We start from the raw sequence: 14417 nt of genomic DNA on the forward strand, positions 1-14417 counted from the left end.
CTCTACTTAGGTCATTTCTATTTCTGATTTTGAATCTGTTTGTTGTTTCAAGCGAAACATTTTCCATTGCCTGTGGTAAGAGGGCAGATAAGGCAGAAGTATCAAAGCTTATGAACTGTTGTATGCTTAGTGACCTACCAGGGAACTGAGATATTTTCTCCAGAAACTGGAGCAGTTGAACTCTAAAGGAGAACAAACCCTTCTGGCAAGGCATTGTAAGGGCTCCTGATGGAAAATCTTGTGTTTATGAAGCAAAGAGAGTGAGTTAGCAGAAATGTAGTGACTGTTCAGCTTTTAATACTAAGGAAAAATACTAACACATTTTTTTCACACAGGGCTAAATAGTGATAGGTTATCTGGACACTACATAATGCCAGGAATTTTGGAGTTGTCAAATGCAGTAAAGTCCCTGTCTGGTGTAGCGTTGTCCCAGTGGTTGTTACTTGTTACCAACTGTAGCCCTTGAACTGAGACAGAGGTCAGTCAGTCCCCAATATATTGTATGTTAATAGCTCATGTAGTTTAAAGTAGTCTGTCCACCCTACTAAAACACTTTGTTCAGGGACAGTCATGAAGAGCAGAGAAGTCTTAGAATTTGGTATCTCCTAATGGCTCTTCTGTAGTTCTCTCCTTAGCTGGTCCCAAGGGAATCCAGCCTGTAATATCTATCCACTGGTAGAATTACAAACAGTTCACAGAAACACAAACACATGCAGTATTACAACACACGTATTAAAATATATATGTGGGCCTGTGAATAACGCTCAGGAGACCATAAACTTTAGACAAACCAGATGGCTAGACAGCAAACCAGATGGTTTTATTTATGCAGATAAAGTTCACATTTAGTGAGGTATTTTGTTCTTCTGGAGAAGGTTTCACACACAAAGTAAAAGAATTATGTACATGGTAGATGATGATGGACTGGAACATTCATACAAATTTAAGGCTTATCAACTAGTTCATTGTCCTTGCAATAGAAATATAACTGTAATTACATCATCGGGATGCTCCTTGGCTGCTCTTGTACACGGTGTTGCTTCTTTTCATTTTTACTGCAGTAGCATCCAAAGGTTTTAGTGAGGATTATGACCAGTTTTTGTTACATGTTATAAAATTGCATAGGAAGTCACAATCCTTGTTCAGAAGAGTTTAGAGTCTGAGGAAGATAAGACATAGCACAGAAGCTGACCAATGATAGAAGAAAGTAAGAGGAAAACAATAGCCTCTTACTGAAAGAATTTTACGGGTTGCAACTGGGAATTATCTCTCTTTCTCCTTTTCTATGAAACAGATAGAAAGACAACTTTGACATTAGCAAAACTGACCTTCTCATCCTCTAAAGCTAAAGGAGTGCTACCTCAGCTTTAGTTCTGCTGTAAACCCAGAAAGTACATTTTTTCTTTACCATGAAGTAGATGCATAAAGCTGCTTCCTCAAAGCTTGTAGAAATCTCAGGGTCCCTTGACATGTCCTGTTTTGTAGATTTTCATTTATACTTACTCAGCTGTACTGCAGCCGCTTTACAAAACTATTGCCTATCTGGTGGAGGTCAGTTCTCTGACGGACTGGCAAGCAGAACAGACCATGTGTGAATGCCTGAGTATTTCAGTACAAAGTTCACAGCTTAGGTTAAAGACCTTACTAGCTCTACTGCTCACGCAGTAACCTCCAGCAGCACATCACAATGATCTATAATGTCTTAATTCAGCACAACTCTTCTGAGTGTCCTATTTTCATATGAGCTTTAGACCCCAGATTTTTATTTATTTTTATTTTGATGATTCTATCTATAGCTTCTTAGCATTTTTAGAAAACAGTACTTCCAGAATCTAATGTAGGTGTTGGATATGGTGACATATATATTGTGATTAGCAGGTTAAGATGCAAGAGGAATTGTTTTGGTGACATTCATAACATAGTTTAAATGATGCCTGAACTCTTTTCATCCATTCCCTATGAAGAATCATACCTAAATTGTAAACCCTTCTTCAACACAGATCCAGCGTGGCCTCTTATTTACATGTAGATTCCATCAGAATTTCAGTTTTGCTGAAATTCTGTTTTATTGTATTCTTGCTCAGTGTTTGGTTTTATAAAAGTACTCTTTAAGAGTTAAGACTTCTCAGTAGAGCTATGGAGATTCAAAAAAAATACAGAGCAGATAAAAACATCTCTATTTTCACTGATAGCAAAAGTCTCAAGCTATTAAAAACCTTAGAAAGTCCATGATATTGCCTGGAAACTAGATATCATAGAAATGATGCATTGCATTGTATCTGTGAATCACAAGAAAAGGGAAATATGCATTTTTAAAAATCAAAATGACTTGTATCATTTTAAAGCAATCAAAAACAAGGAAAAAGTATAATATCTCAATACAGGGAAAAATTGAAACGGAAAAAAAAAATCACTGAGCACAGCAACACAGAAATAGCAGTTCCCCTATAAACAAGGAGACCCGTATGCATTTCAAACTGTAAAACAAATTAAATGGGATTTTCCTCTAGTTACTGAATTTAGGGATTGAATTAGCACAGGCCCCTCTTGCAGTATGAGATATACATGCTTTGTACATAACCCTTCATGCAGTAATAGGTTTCTTAGACATTGTTTCACTTCCAGAGGTCAGGTGCTGCTGTAGGCTCCATGGGAATCCCTAAGTTTGGCACTTTTTCTTCACAAGGCATAAAAGTATGGTATATCAACCATATAGAATCAAACAAAAATATTATTCAGAACAATTAGCAATAGTCCTCCCACTGATGAGTGTTGCATGGAGTCTTACTTAGTAGAGGATATTGTCAAGGCAAGGTTGCGAGGTCTAGTCAAGTGGTGGAGTTGGAAGAGAAATATAAGTATTGAAATACAAACTATGGCGATTGTATACTGCACAGAAGTCAGTAGTTACCTGAGAAATGAACCCCAGGAAAAGAATTATGGTTATATTTTCAAAAGTGCTTAAGACTTATCTGATATTTAGGTGTCTAACTCCCAATGAAATACAAAAATCATGTCCTTAAGTAAATTAGAAACCCGAGTTCCATTTGCAGAATGGCATAGATTCTTAGTCTAATTGAAAGTTAATTAGATTAGACTTTTTAAAGTATCTGTAACTTGAAAATAGGACTTATGTTCATTATCACTGAAGATCTTGGAACATTTACTTTATATCCAGCATGCCGTCTGTATCAAGTGGAGTAGCCCTCTCAGTTCTAGCAAATCCATGATTTGGTAGGGCCTGAAAGCAAATAGGTCAGGTATCTCACAGATACATCAGGGCTGTGACTTGGAACAAATAACAGTAGAGTATTAAGGACTGAAAGAATGTATTCCATTTGATTTAAAGATACTTTTATATGTGATACTCTGAATTACTGTTCTTATATAAATGTTTTTTCTTTTTTTCCTTTTTTTTTTGGAGACTGGAATTAAAAGCTATTCAGGTTTGTTTATTGTGCAGTTTTCAGTCATTTATTTTAAGAGGTAAAGTATTCTAACAAAAAAGCCCCATATAATTCCATTCTATGGCCAATGATATTTTGCCTTTCAGGCTTTATTAAAAATCCTCTTGAAGCACAGAAATAGATAAGCCATCAACATAACTCTTCACAATTTTCCATTGTCCTAAAAATCAGAGTTTAATGACAGTTATGTATTTTTGTGATGTCATAGGGTTGATATCAGAACACAGAGCTGATATCAATATTTTATAGCCACAGACAGCATCAGATTTCAAAAGTGTTGGAATTTATTTTTAATGTATTTGCCAGTTATCCCTTCTTAATTAAAAAGTAATAGAACTCTTGAGATTTTCCACGTGGTATTTATTTTTAAAACATCATGCATACAGTTTTTTTAAGCATGTTTCAGTAACATACTAAAATTCAATATATTGATTCACCATTTTGTACAGTTAGTTGTGTCTCCTGTGAAATGGACAGGATATTTGCCTTTCGACAGCAAAAGGGTTGAAACACTTTTTGTGGAAAAAGGAAGAAAAGACCATCTTGCCTCTGTGTGCTCTCAGTCTGTGCATGCCTGAATTTCCTTTATGCAGCTATCTAGTCCTCTGAATACAGAGACTCAAGCAAACAGAGCAGCAGCGATGACTGAACACATGCAGAACCCTTGCCTTCAGCACCATCGAGGCCGTTTTCAGAAGCTGCACAGCCCCGTCAGCCTTCCAGATTTAATTTTAATTCAGCGCCTTTATTGATGGCTTGCAAAATGTGCCCATTTGGAAACTCTAGCAACGGAAATCTTGTTTTCTATAAAGCAGTGTCAGTCCAAACCTCTCTGTTTAGACTTGCCAACCCACCTTATATCGAGAGTCTCTGGTTCCCTTGTTTAAGCTGTTAAAATATCTGCTTCGCTGACATTTCAAATTTTGATGGCATCTCTCCCTAAGCAGTGAGGTGACAACTGTTGGAGGGGTAGCTCAAGTCTAAACAATGTAGCTCTGCTCTGAACAATATATTTACTTGTTCTTTCCCAAATATCAAGATACTTTGCAGTTCTGAGTAAGTAATCCAGAAATTCATTTTCTTTGTGCTATTCCTGCATTAGCTTTCAAGGGGAAAGAGTAGGCAGAGGTCTTGCATCTTTGCAGTACCAGCTCATGTCGTTTGAACTAGACGATAAGGACCAACTCATGATTTCACATATGGCTCTTGCATAACTATCTAGTAATGATTATACCTCCAGTCCCTTCTAATTTGAGCTAGATTTTAAATCAGTTTATCTAAATTGAATGTCTCCATGTTCTTTAGCAGTCCTATTCAGCACTTCCCACTCTTTAGCTTAAAAATGAACTATTTTAGATTCCTTTTAAAGTCATTTTAAATTCTAATAAAATTAGAGGTAACTTCCAACTAAATCATTATGCCATGTTTGTGGAAAGCACAATCTAATAGGATGAAGTGAAACCATTGAAACAGCCTGAATGCTGGGAAAATTATATTCCAAGTCTGACCTTTGCAACTTCTGTCATCTAGCCAGGATCCTATAGATGTATTTACTCCTGAAGTGCTTGTCGAATGCAAAATAACCAAAAACCAGAGTAGGATGTTGTTTTTAACCAACAATCTCATCAGCTCTTTCCCACTCTGCAAATGTAGTCCTTCCACCTCTCCCCTTGCTGCTATTCCTTCTGCTCACTCCTTCTTTCTTATTCCTTATGGCTTTGTCTCTTGGTAGTTTGTGGGAGTGTGGTGACAGCGTGGGAAGCGGCTGGGTGCTGATGTGAGCGCGCATGGGCAGTCAGGGCCGCAGCGGGAGCGGGGGGATAGGGCACAGGCATACATAGCTGTGCCTTCATTTGGGATAGGGAGGTGGGAAGCGTGCTGGGTCCGTACCGCTGCAAGCTGGAAAAGGGGTGAAGCCTCGGATGCAGCAAGCAACCAGGCAGGTCTGGGGTCCATCCAGAGGCAGGGCCAGCTCAGACTGGGACCGAGGGCCAGGCTGGGCTGCGGCGCTGCCCTGCACCCATGGGTGCCGGGAAGGCACCAGGCCTGGCTGTGCACCACCAAAAAGGCTTTTTGGTGCCCTCCAGGACCCGAAAGACTTGTAACAAAAGCTCATTGTGCTGCTCGTGAATCTTACAAAACGCCGCAGCATTTCAAAGTCTTCGTAAAGATTGTAAGTAAATTAGAGTTTGGTACAATGTTCAGATGCTTTTAATAAATTACGTTCCACATTTGTGTTTTCATCATTCTTATTGCTCCAGTAGAGTGTTTTACAATTTTTTTATTTTTTTTGCAAGTGTGAATTTCTTTTCGATTTGTCCATTCTCATGAAAATCCTGCAAAGCCTGGATACCACCTACCTATCAACAGAAATACATACTGCCTTAAATCGCTGGCATTTTAGTACAAAAATATTGTGAACTGACTAACTTTTTGTGAGCTTTGGTCCTTCTGAACTCTCTTATGACTCCTCTGGTAGTTACATCTGACAGTTTGAGAAACACTGTTATAGCCAATATTTTATGTTGTCAGCAGTCTGCTTTGCTCATTAAAAAATATTAACCTGAAAGTAATCTGGCAGCTTTCTTGAAAATGAATCCACTTTACTGAGACGCCTACCGGTGCCTAGATAATTACAGCGAGTATTTATTTGCATTCAAATTGTCTCTAGAGGCCTCCACCATCCTTAGGAGCTCATTGTGCTCCTCACCTCAGCAACACGCAGGCAGCATCACCCCCACAACCAAACCGCTCTGAAAAAATAACAGGAACCCACAACGGTGGGTGGGGAGAAAAGCTGCAGAGCTGCGGAAGGGACCTGCTAGAGGACAAACAGCTGCAGCAGCAAGCAGCACAGCTGGGAGCTCAGGTCATCTGCGTCCTAATTTATTGCCCCATTCCTTGCACCCCACACCCTGTTAAGCTTTAGATGCCTCTGCTGGAAAATTGTGATTGCCACCTGTGTGCTTTTTTGTCTTTTCCTGTTTCTTAAGAAGTTGTTTCTACTGTCCAAGGAGAGTGGCAGGAAGCCACGGCTGCTCTCGCCATCACGCAGCCTGATTAGGCCGGGGAGGACAGGGAGTGGTTTTGCTTGCACACCCCTTGCTATCCCTCTGCCTTGCTGTAACTGGAATAGGAGGATTTAGAGCACCTTGCTTTTAACTCATTCCAGAGCACTGGAAATACAAATGTTCTAGTACAAGCTATAGCTACCTCTGTATTTAAGTTACTTCAGGTCTTGATTTTTACATTTTCCTCACGAAAAGAAAATATTGGCCAGATTCACTAGTTTTTTCAATCTGCTTTGTGGCGCTCCGGCAATGCAAAACAGCTCTAAAGCCTGTTTAATTGGGCAATTAAACTTTATGACTGCTCTGCATCACTGAAGTGGTAAAAGGCAGCCAGAATGTATCAGGAAATCTCGCTTACTAGTTGGAAAACCTAAGTATGCACAAATAACTTCTCAGAGCAGCCCCAGAGATGGTGCAGGGAGAGGGAGCCTGGTCGCTGGCCTGTTTGGGGCACAGTGTCCACGAGATGTCCGCAAGACAGTGGTACACACAGAAGGCAAAATTTCCCTTTCTGAGTTAGCTGAGGAATGTAGGCATACCCACTTCTTATTTAAAATGTACTTCTCATTGCTTATAATGTAAGCCCACTGGAGATAATGATTTGGGGGACATAAAAATTGGATTTTGATTTTGTCAAGCCCTCAAGCTGTCTGTACGCAGAACCCCTCTGAAGTCAACCTCTCTCTATGGGGCAGTTAGAGATGTTTGTAGGATCAGATCTTAGTTTTCAGGAGCACCACTGATGTAAAACTTCATGTTTGCTTCCAGTAACCCATCTGGAAATAGAAGAATAACTTTGCTGCCAGCAGTCACATGACAATTTTGTTACTGTCTTACTTGGAAATTGTTGCAGTCAATTACTTGCTTAAGAAATTAAAATAACAGAAATGGTCTGCGAATACAGGTCTGCCCTGAACACCTGCAGATCTGGGATGAATTCTGGTCTAGAGCTGAACTTTGAATCTGCTCCTGACCTGGCAGATTATGTTGAACTGAAATCCTAGGCCTGCGCACTGCATCCTTTGGGAACGCTGAGGTCTAGATTTGCAGGTTGCATTAGGAGCCTCTTTCCTGTAACTAGCTGGCAGTATTTGCTTAAAACACCTCTTCCCGAGGGGAGGTGTTAAACATGCCAGGAAGGGATTAAGTGGCTCTGGCTGCTTCATAGAGGCAGTCATTTTGTTATTCCTTAAGGAAATGGGAGCTACTTTCTAGAAAAAGAAGGGAGATGATCTGTGCATGGCTCTGAGTTAGCCACATAAAGGCTCAAAATGAATTATATAGAGATTGTAACGGGATTTTAAGGTATTACTAATTTCCTTGTCAGTGAAACTAATCATTAGGGAGAAGCAGAATTTGTTCTAAAGCACAAAGATTTTGTTGAAGATTATGTAAGTAAATGCACCTACACAAAAGCTGCTATTCGTTTTTCTCACTTCATTCTCATGAAAATATATACTTGTTTTGTTAAAAAGAACTTGTTTTTCACTTGCTCTTAGAAGTGCAAGTAGCTGGGAAATGTCCCTTTTAGTATTTTGTGGCTGCCTAGTTACCACAGCTTCTTGCTATCCAAATAGACTTGCTCTGTCAGGGCTGTGAGATGGGGAGAGATAAACACAGAGAGCAGTTGTGGCTTCCTGCCACCATCCCTGCTCCCCAAGCAAGAGAGCAAGAGCAGATGAGCTGTTTCTGAAGCGGCCATGGGAAGCTGTGGTCTCGCAGGAATAAGGCCACTGAAAATCACAAACGAATATCCTGAAAACAGGAGAGGAAACATCAGATAATGTGCCTTGCTGTCAGCCCATTTTGCTGGCATGACAGTTCAGAGGCAGCAGGAAAATAGTTGATGTGGTATGTGTAGAAAACAAGAACCGTTTTTGATGTAATCCCAGTGCAAAACTTCCTATGACAGTAGCCACATCAAAAATGATGTAACATGCTCATTTACTAGCTGTGATCATTGCTTCAGCATTGTCTGAAAGTGACAGTCGGATGTTGAGTTTTGTCACCTGACCATTTTGCTTGTTTGTTCCATTTTGGCAATTGTGAATAAAAATGAACAAAAAGTGAATTATTTGATGGGAGAGAAAATAAGAGACATGAAACCAAAACAATGAAGGTGTAATTACAGAAGCATGGACAGTGTGAAACAGGTAAAATGGATAACATGAACAGCTCTCAAGCAAATCAACTTTTCCATTCGCTTCGGGGGGGGGGGGGGGGGGAGCAGGCCTATAAAGTGCAGGACTCACTGCCGGTCTGATAGGGCTCTGTGCAGAGTTAGGCAGACACACTTCTGCAGAGGGAGCGAAATGCCGTCATCTCTTAGTTGGTTTTCAGCTTTCAGCGAGGTTACATGTGGTGCAATTAACTGGTGCTAACAGTAGCTAAGCACCACTTTGCTGCATGTTAAAAAAAAACAAAAGTTGCCCAATGCTGTGGGTGGCGGGCTATTTCTGGGAGGTACCCTCTGCTGCGGCCTCCGCGTGCATTACTTCCTCAAATAGAGCCTGACTGATCTGGCACATTTGTATTTTTATTTTTATTCTGCTTCTTTTCTCAAACCACATGTTACGCTCACATGCAGTTTGCAGAGTTAGGTTTGCAAGAGAAGACCATAAATGCTCAGACCAAGGTGCTCTGTATTTTAACATAAGCTCTCCCTGACCTTTCCTTTTTTTCTGTTTCTCTGGCATGTCAGAATGGAAACTCTGCTCCAGCACTGATTAAAAAGGAAGGGCCTTATTGAATTAAAACGATATTCCTTGTGATATTTATCATCATTTTAATTCACTTTATTTTGGGCTGTCCTCAACTTGTGCTTTTTTAATGTGCTGCAGATTTCTGAGTTGACAGTGGATAACTGCAAGGAGCTAAGAGCTGGTCAGGATGCAAGCGGCGTTTCAACTCACAGGAAACTGTAGGAGGTAGTTTAGAATTTAAGGTTTTTTTCCGTGGGAAAAGGATACCTCTTTTCTGTCCCTTGTGCATGGGAGAGATGTGAAAGAAGGGCGGTCTGGCGATTTCCTGCTTTTGGACTTTAGCAAACCCACAACAGCAACTGTCAGCGTCCTACCCTTTAGCCTAATATTTACCACTGACTGAGTATTTTTGCTGCAATGATTAACAGACATGGATTTAATTGTGATACATTACATAGGCAGATTTAGTCTCTACCAGGACTGGAGGAGAATACAACTCTGGGAAATGCTGTTTCAGGCTGTCTGGTGTTTCATGACATTATTTAATCAGAATCCAGTCTGTTTCATTGAATTAGTTTTGATTTTTTTTTACTATAAATGTAGATGAGGAACCAAGTTTAACTTTGAGAACTTAAATTTATCCTTTCTTCCACTAAGCTAACCATGATCAATAATGAAGGATATGCGATGATGATCAAAAGTTGCCAAGGTTCATGACTCAGAGCTGACTGCTTGTCAGCTGAACTGTGTGAGCACTCTTACTGTGATGACAATACAAATGTGTTTTTTCTATAATGGTTTAAACTGATGTATTTTATTTCTTCTTTTCAACTCACCCATATAGCTATTTTAGCATCTTGGTATCCTATTTCCAACAGTGGCTGCTCAGGACAAAAAAAACATTGGAAGAAGAGGCATGAACAGACCAATTTACTCCCTTTCCTGACCTGTCCAGTGAACATCTAACAGTTAGCTGTTCTTGCAATATTAACTGCACACACATTATCCTGTTTAACAGGCAGCTTCAGATCTAAACTACATGAATTTATCTCGCCTTTGTTTTTTAACTCATTTGTACTTTTAAGTACAAATTCCACAGTTTAGTTACTCCAGCTTTAAGTAAAAAAAAAAAGGAAACTCAACTGGTTTTCAGCTTGCTATCTATCAATTTCATTGGGTGTCCCCTTGGATTTATATTGTTAGAAATAATGAATTGTAATTCTATTCAGCTTCTTGATTCCAGTGGCAATTTTTGTAGTTCCCTGGCATGTCTTCCTCACACACTTCTTTCCTAAGTCGAAAAATTCTGCCCTTAGCATCTTCTCATAAGGGAGCTGCTCCATATCTGATGCTCATCTCTAAGACATTTCTACCACTGTTCACTAAAACTGAATACACATTCAGATATGAGTCACAGTGGCACAGTCATGTTTTCTTTTATTAGGGTTTTGATCATTGCTGACAACTGATTTGCTACAGCTTGATCCATCGCGATCACCTGCATTTCTGTAATTAAGTCATCATAGGCAATTGCTGAAAGTACACGATTTAAAAAAAAAGTGTGGGGGAGAAGTGGTGTTATTCTATTCTAACTGTACCCTGATGTATCCTGATGGTCCAGCCCTGAGGGTTCAAGCAGCTGCTAATAATAAACTTCAACTGTAAAGCCTTGTATGTCTTTGAGGCTCCAAAGGTTGGATTCATTTTACCTAACATTAGATGTCTCTAGTATAGATAGCTACATCTGATTTAGTCCATTTATAGTAAGTGGAGAGCAATAAGCATTTTTAAGGCACAGTTTATGTGACCTAAGTTAGATGTTTACTTTTGGGTGGAAATTGCAGGCTAGAAAGAGGACATTTCTCCCCTGTTGGCTAAAAAGAAAGTCTAGGCAATTAGTTTGGATGTATATGCCTACCTTGCCGAGGACTACATTGCACACCAACTCTTGCTCCTATTATGCTGTACTAATGACACGTGAGTGTAACACCATACAGTAGAGTTCAGAGCTGACAGTAGAGGCAGTTGGTTTCACGAAATCAATACAAAAGTTCAGACTACACTCGAATCTCTAAGTGCTTTAAACATGATCTCCTCATATACAGTTGTCAGCCTGTTATTTCTCCTTTATTAATACCGTGTCTATCTCAAATGATGGACAAAACATTTTTTATGAGGACCACACTTTGTCCCACTTTGTCCAAAATGGCACAAGTTCCATGTGCAAGGTACTCCCTGACATAAACAAACAAAAATCTGGAAATACCTACTGCTCTCGTTGCAAGTCAATGGATACTAAGATGTAATATTAAAAATATTTTTGGTTTTGGTGATTTTTTTAATTTCAAAATTTTTATTTTCATGAAAGTGTTGATACATTTTCATTTTCATCAAAATATCAATTTTGAAAAACATGTTTTTTCACTTTGAAATATTCACCAAAAACTTGTATAGAGTTTTGGGCATGTTAATCTACTTCTTGCTTCTCATTATTTTTCTCCTGAGAAAATGAAGAGCAGGAGACAAATATAGTGTTTCGTCTCCTTTCTGAACATCTTTTCATGTATTTTCCACTTTATGCATGAAGAGAGGAAAATAAATAAGACATAAGAGCACCTTACTTCCTCCATTTTTTCATGTTTTCATAGCTCTGAACTATGAACCGCATCAATATTTTGATTTTGAAGAGCTAAGAAAAGCTATATACATCGTTATATTTTATGCAATTTTTGTAATAAAAAGCTTTGCATTAAAATGACACCTGCTCTTAATTTCAGTTTGTTAGGAAATTGGTAGTTTATTTTCTATCATAATTTTTTATTTGTTAGCTAAGCTTTTTTAACAGTATGGGCTACTCAGAAAGACAGTAAAGCTAAAGCAACAGCTAAAACACTATCATTTGTATGTAGAGGGTTATTCTAGACAGTCTGCATTCTACAGGTTCCCTGCTCAAGAAGCGTATGTTATAGCATTAATAATGGTATTATTAAGAACACACTATGCTTCTTATAAAACCAGCAGAAGAAGAGGTGGCAATCATAAACATGATAGTAATACTACTAATATAAAGAAAAAATAATATTGTCTGTCCCATTTTGATTATTGAGATGTAGCTTAAAATACTGAACACCTTACATATCATTTTGCTTCATACTTTCAGCCTTAGCTAAAACCCACCAATGAGCACAAGAATTCTTCATTGAGTACATGTTCTTCACTGGTTTCATTGGACTGTAGTTGAGATCCTATAGATTTAAATTATCATCTAATTTTGAAGTAAATCAAAGTTAAATAAAGTACAAACAGCCTTCTTTAAAGGCTGAATAGTATTTTCATGTTTCCAACAGATTGCACAATTAGAGTGCAGGACCTAAATTTGTATTTTATCTTAATCTTAGAACTGTATCAGGGTGACTTATATTTTTTAAAAATAGAAATACTGATTTTTTTTCTGTCCTCTTTGTAACACATCTGTGAGCTACTGTTCTAGCACATAAAAACATGACACAATGTTTATTTTGATTTCCGAGTGCTTTTATATTTCTACATCCAAAGGACAAGACTTGGCGGTAATGAAGTACTCTCAGTACTTGGGAAAATAATACAACAGGATTAATTATTCAGCAAGTTCAGAGATCATGACGGGGACAGCCTTCTCTTTCTGAAGTGATGCAGTTCCCTGTTTTGTGAAAAGAGGAACCATATGAGGCAATAAAGTTATTCAAAAAAGGAGATTTCAACAACCTCAGAGAAGGATAGGCAGAGTCACAGGGGAACGAGTAAGTTGGGAAAATGGACTGTGGAAGAGCAAGCCACCGCTGAAGAGCGCTCGGCTACCCATCCAGCTGCAGAAGACTATTAAAAAAATCTGCATGGCTGATTAAGTAAAAAAGTAGCACAGTATTGGCGGGGGGGGGGGGAAGAAAAGCAGAAAGGCTGTAAAGGGTAACAGGAAATCCTTCTGCAATTACCCTCATAGTAAGAGGAAGGCTGCGAAAGCTTTGGTCTGCTGCTCAGGGGGGAGGAAAAATATAAACAGCTGATGCTGAGAAGGCCAAACGGTGCAATGTGTTTTTGCTGCACCACTCTCTGCAAAGGCCATCTGCTGCCACACGGCTGCCACCAATATCGCCAGCGACAAAGGGGAGGAATCAGGGAAACGCAAGTGCTTAGGACTGAAGCAAGTTTAAGAACGTTGAAGCAGCTAGTGAAAACTGAGCCTGATAAAATGCATCCCGAAGCATTCGGCAGAATAACCTTAGGATGGTTGTGATGGATTAATCTCATTGACATTTAGCCCGCTGAAGGCTAGGCATCCAGCGTAAGCTGTCTGGCTGTTTTAACGTGGGGTGAGTTGCCTTCTCACCCTGGCCTTGGCCCCGGCCCCGACCCGCGGCGGTGCCCGGTGCCCCCCAGGGCTGGGGCTGCCCCCGGGACCCTGCGTCCTCGGGGTGGGGGGACGAGCTCTGGGCAGCCCCCACCAACACCAGTCCCTGCAGCCCCCAGCAGCCAGTTTCGGCCACCACGTGTCAAAACTAGAAAGAACTCGTGGAAGATCAACAGTATGTGAAGAAGTTCGTAAAATGCAACTTTTGAAGGTAAAGGCAGAGTTATGTTAACTTACAACAGAAACAGAAGATACAGGGGGGTGAAATTCAGGGCTGAGCTAGCGGCTCTGTGAGGCTATGGCATCCCCTACTCTAAAGGATTTTAAGAACAGGTATACAAATATCTGTAGCGAGCCATCTAGAAACAGATAGGAGAACAAGCAGTCTTGCTCAATGACCTCCATATTCTTGCTTTCCTTAACTGAATTTACTGCAGGAATGCTTCAGCTTAAAAAGTTCCCCCTCTCCCTTTTTTAGTAAACATAAGTAAATAGGGAAGTGAAATATCCACCAACAATGAAGCTTAAATCGTTTTCCCTGGCACGCCACAAAGTGTCAAGGAAGCTCTCTGAAATATCTCCATCTGCCACCTGTTCTCTGCTCCTCCTGAGCTCAATGCAAAACCACTTTCCTTTCTGTGTCGTTCAAACGAAGATATTCACTCTTCACGTATCTGTAATACTCGTTCACCCCTTAGAAACGGCAAGTATCCTGCACCTGGCAGGTTGCATGATCCAGCCTGATGAAAGAGAAATATGGTCAGTAAGTCCTTAACATAACCCTTTGATC

The sequence above is a fragment of the Apteryx mantelli genome, chromosome 1 (genome assembly GCF_036417845.1).
Source record: "Apteryx mantelli isolate bAptMan1 chromosome 1, bAptMan1.hap1, whole genome shotgun sequence".
Lineage (NCBI taxonomy): Eukaryota > Metazoa > Chordata > Aves > Apterygiformes > Apterygidae > Apteryx > Apteryx mantelli.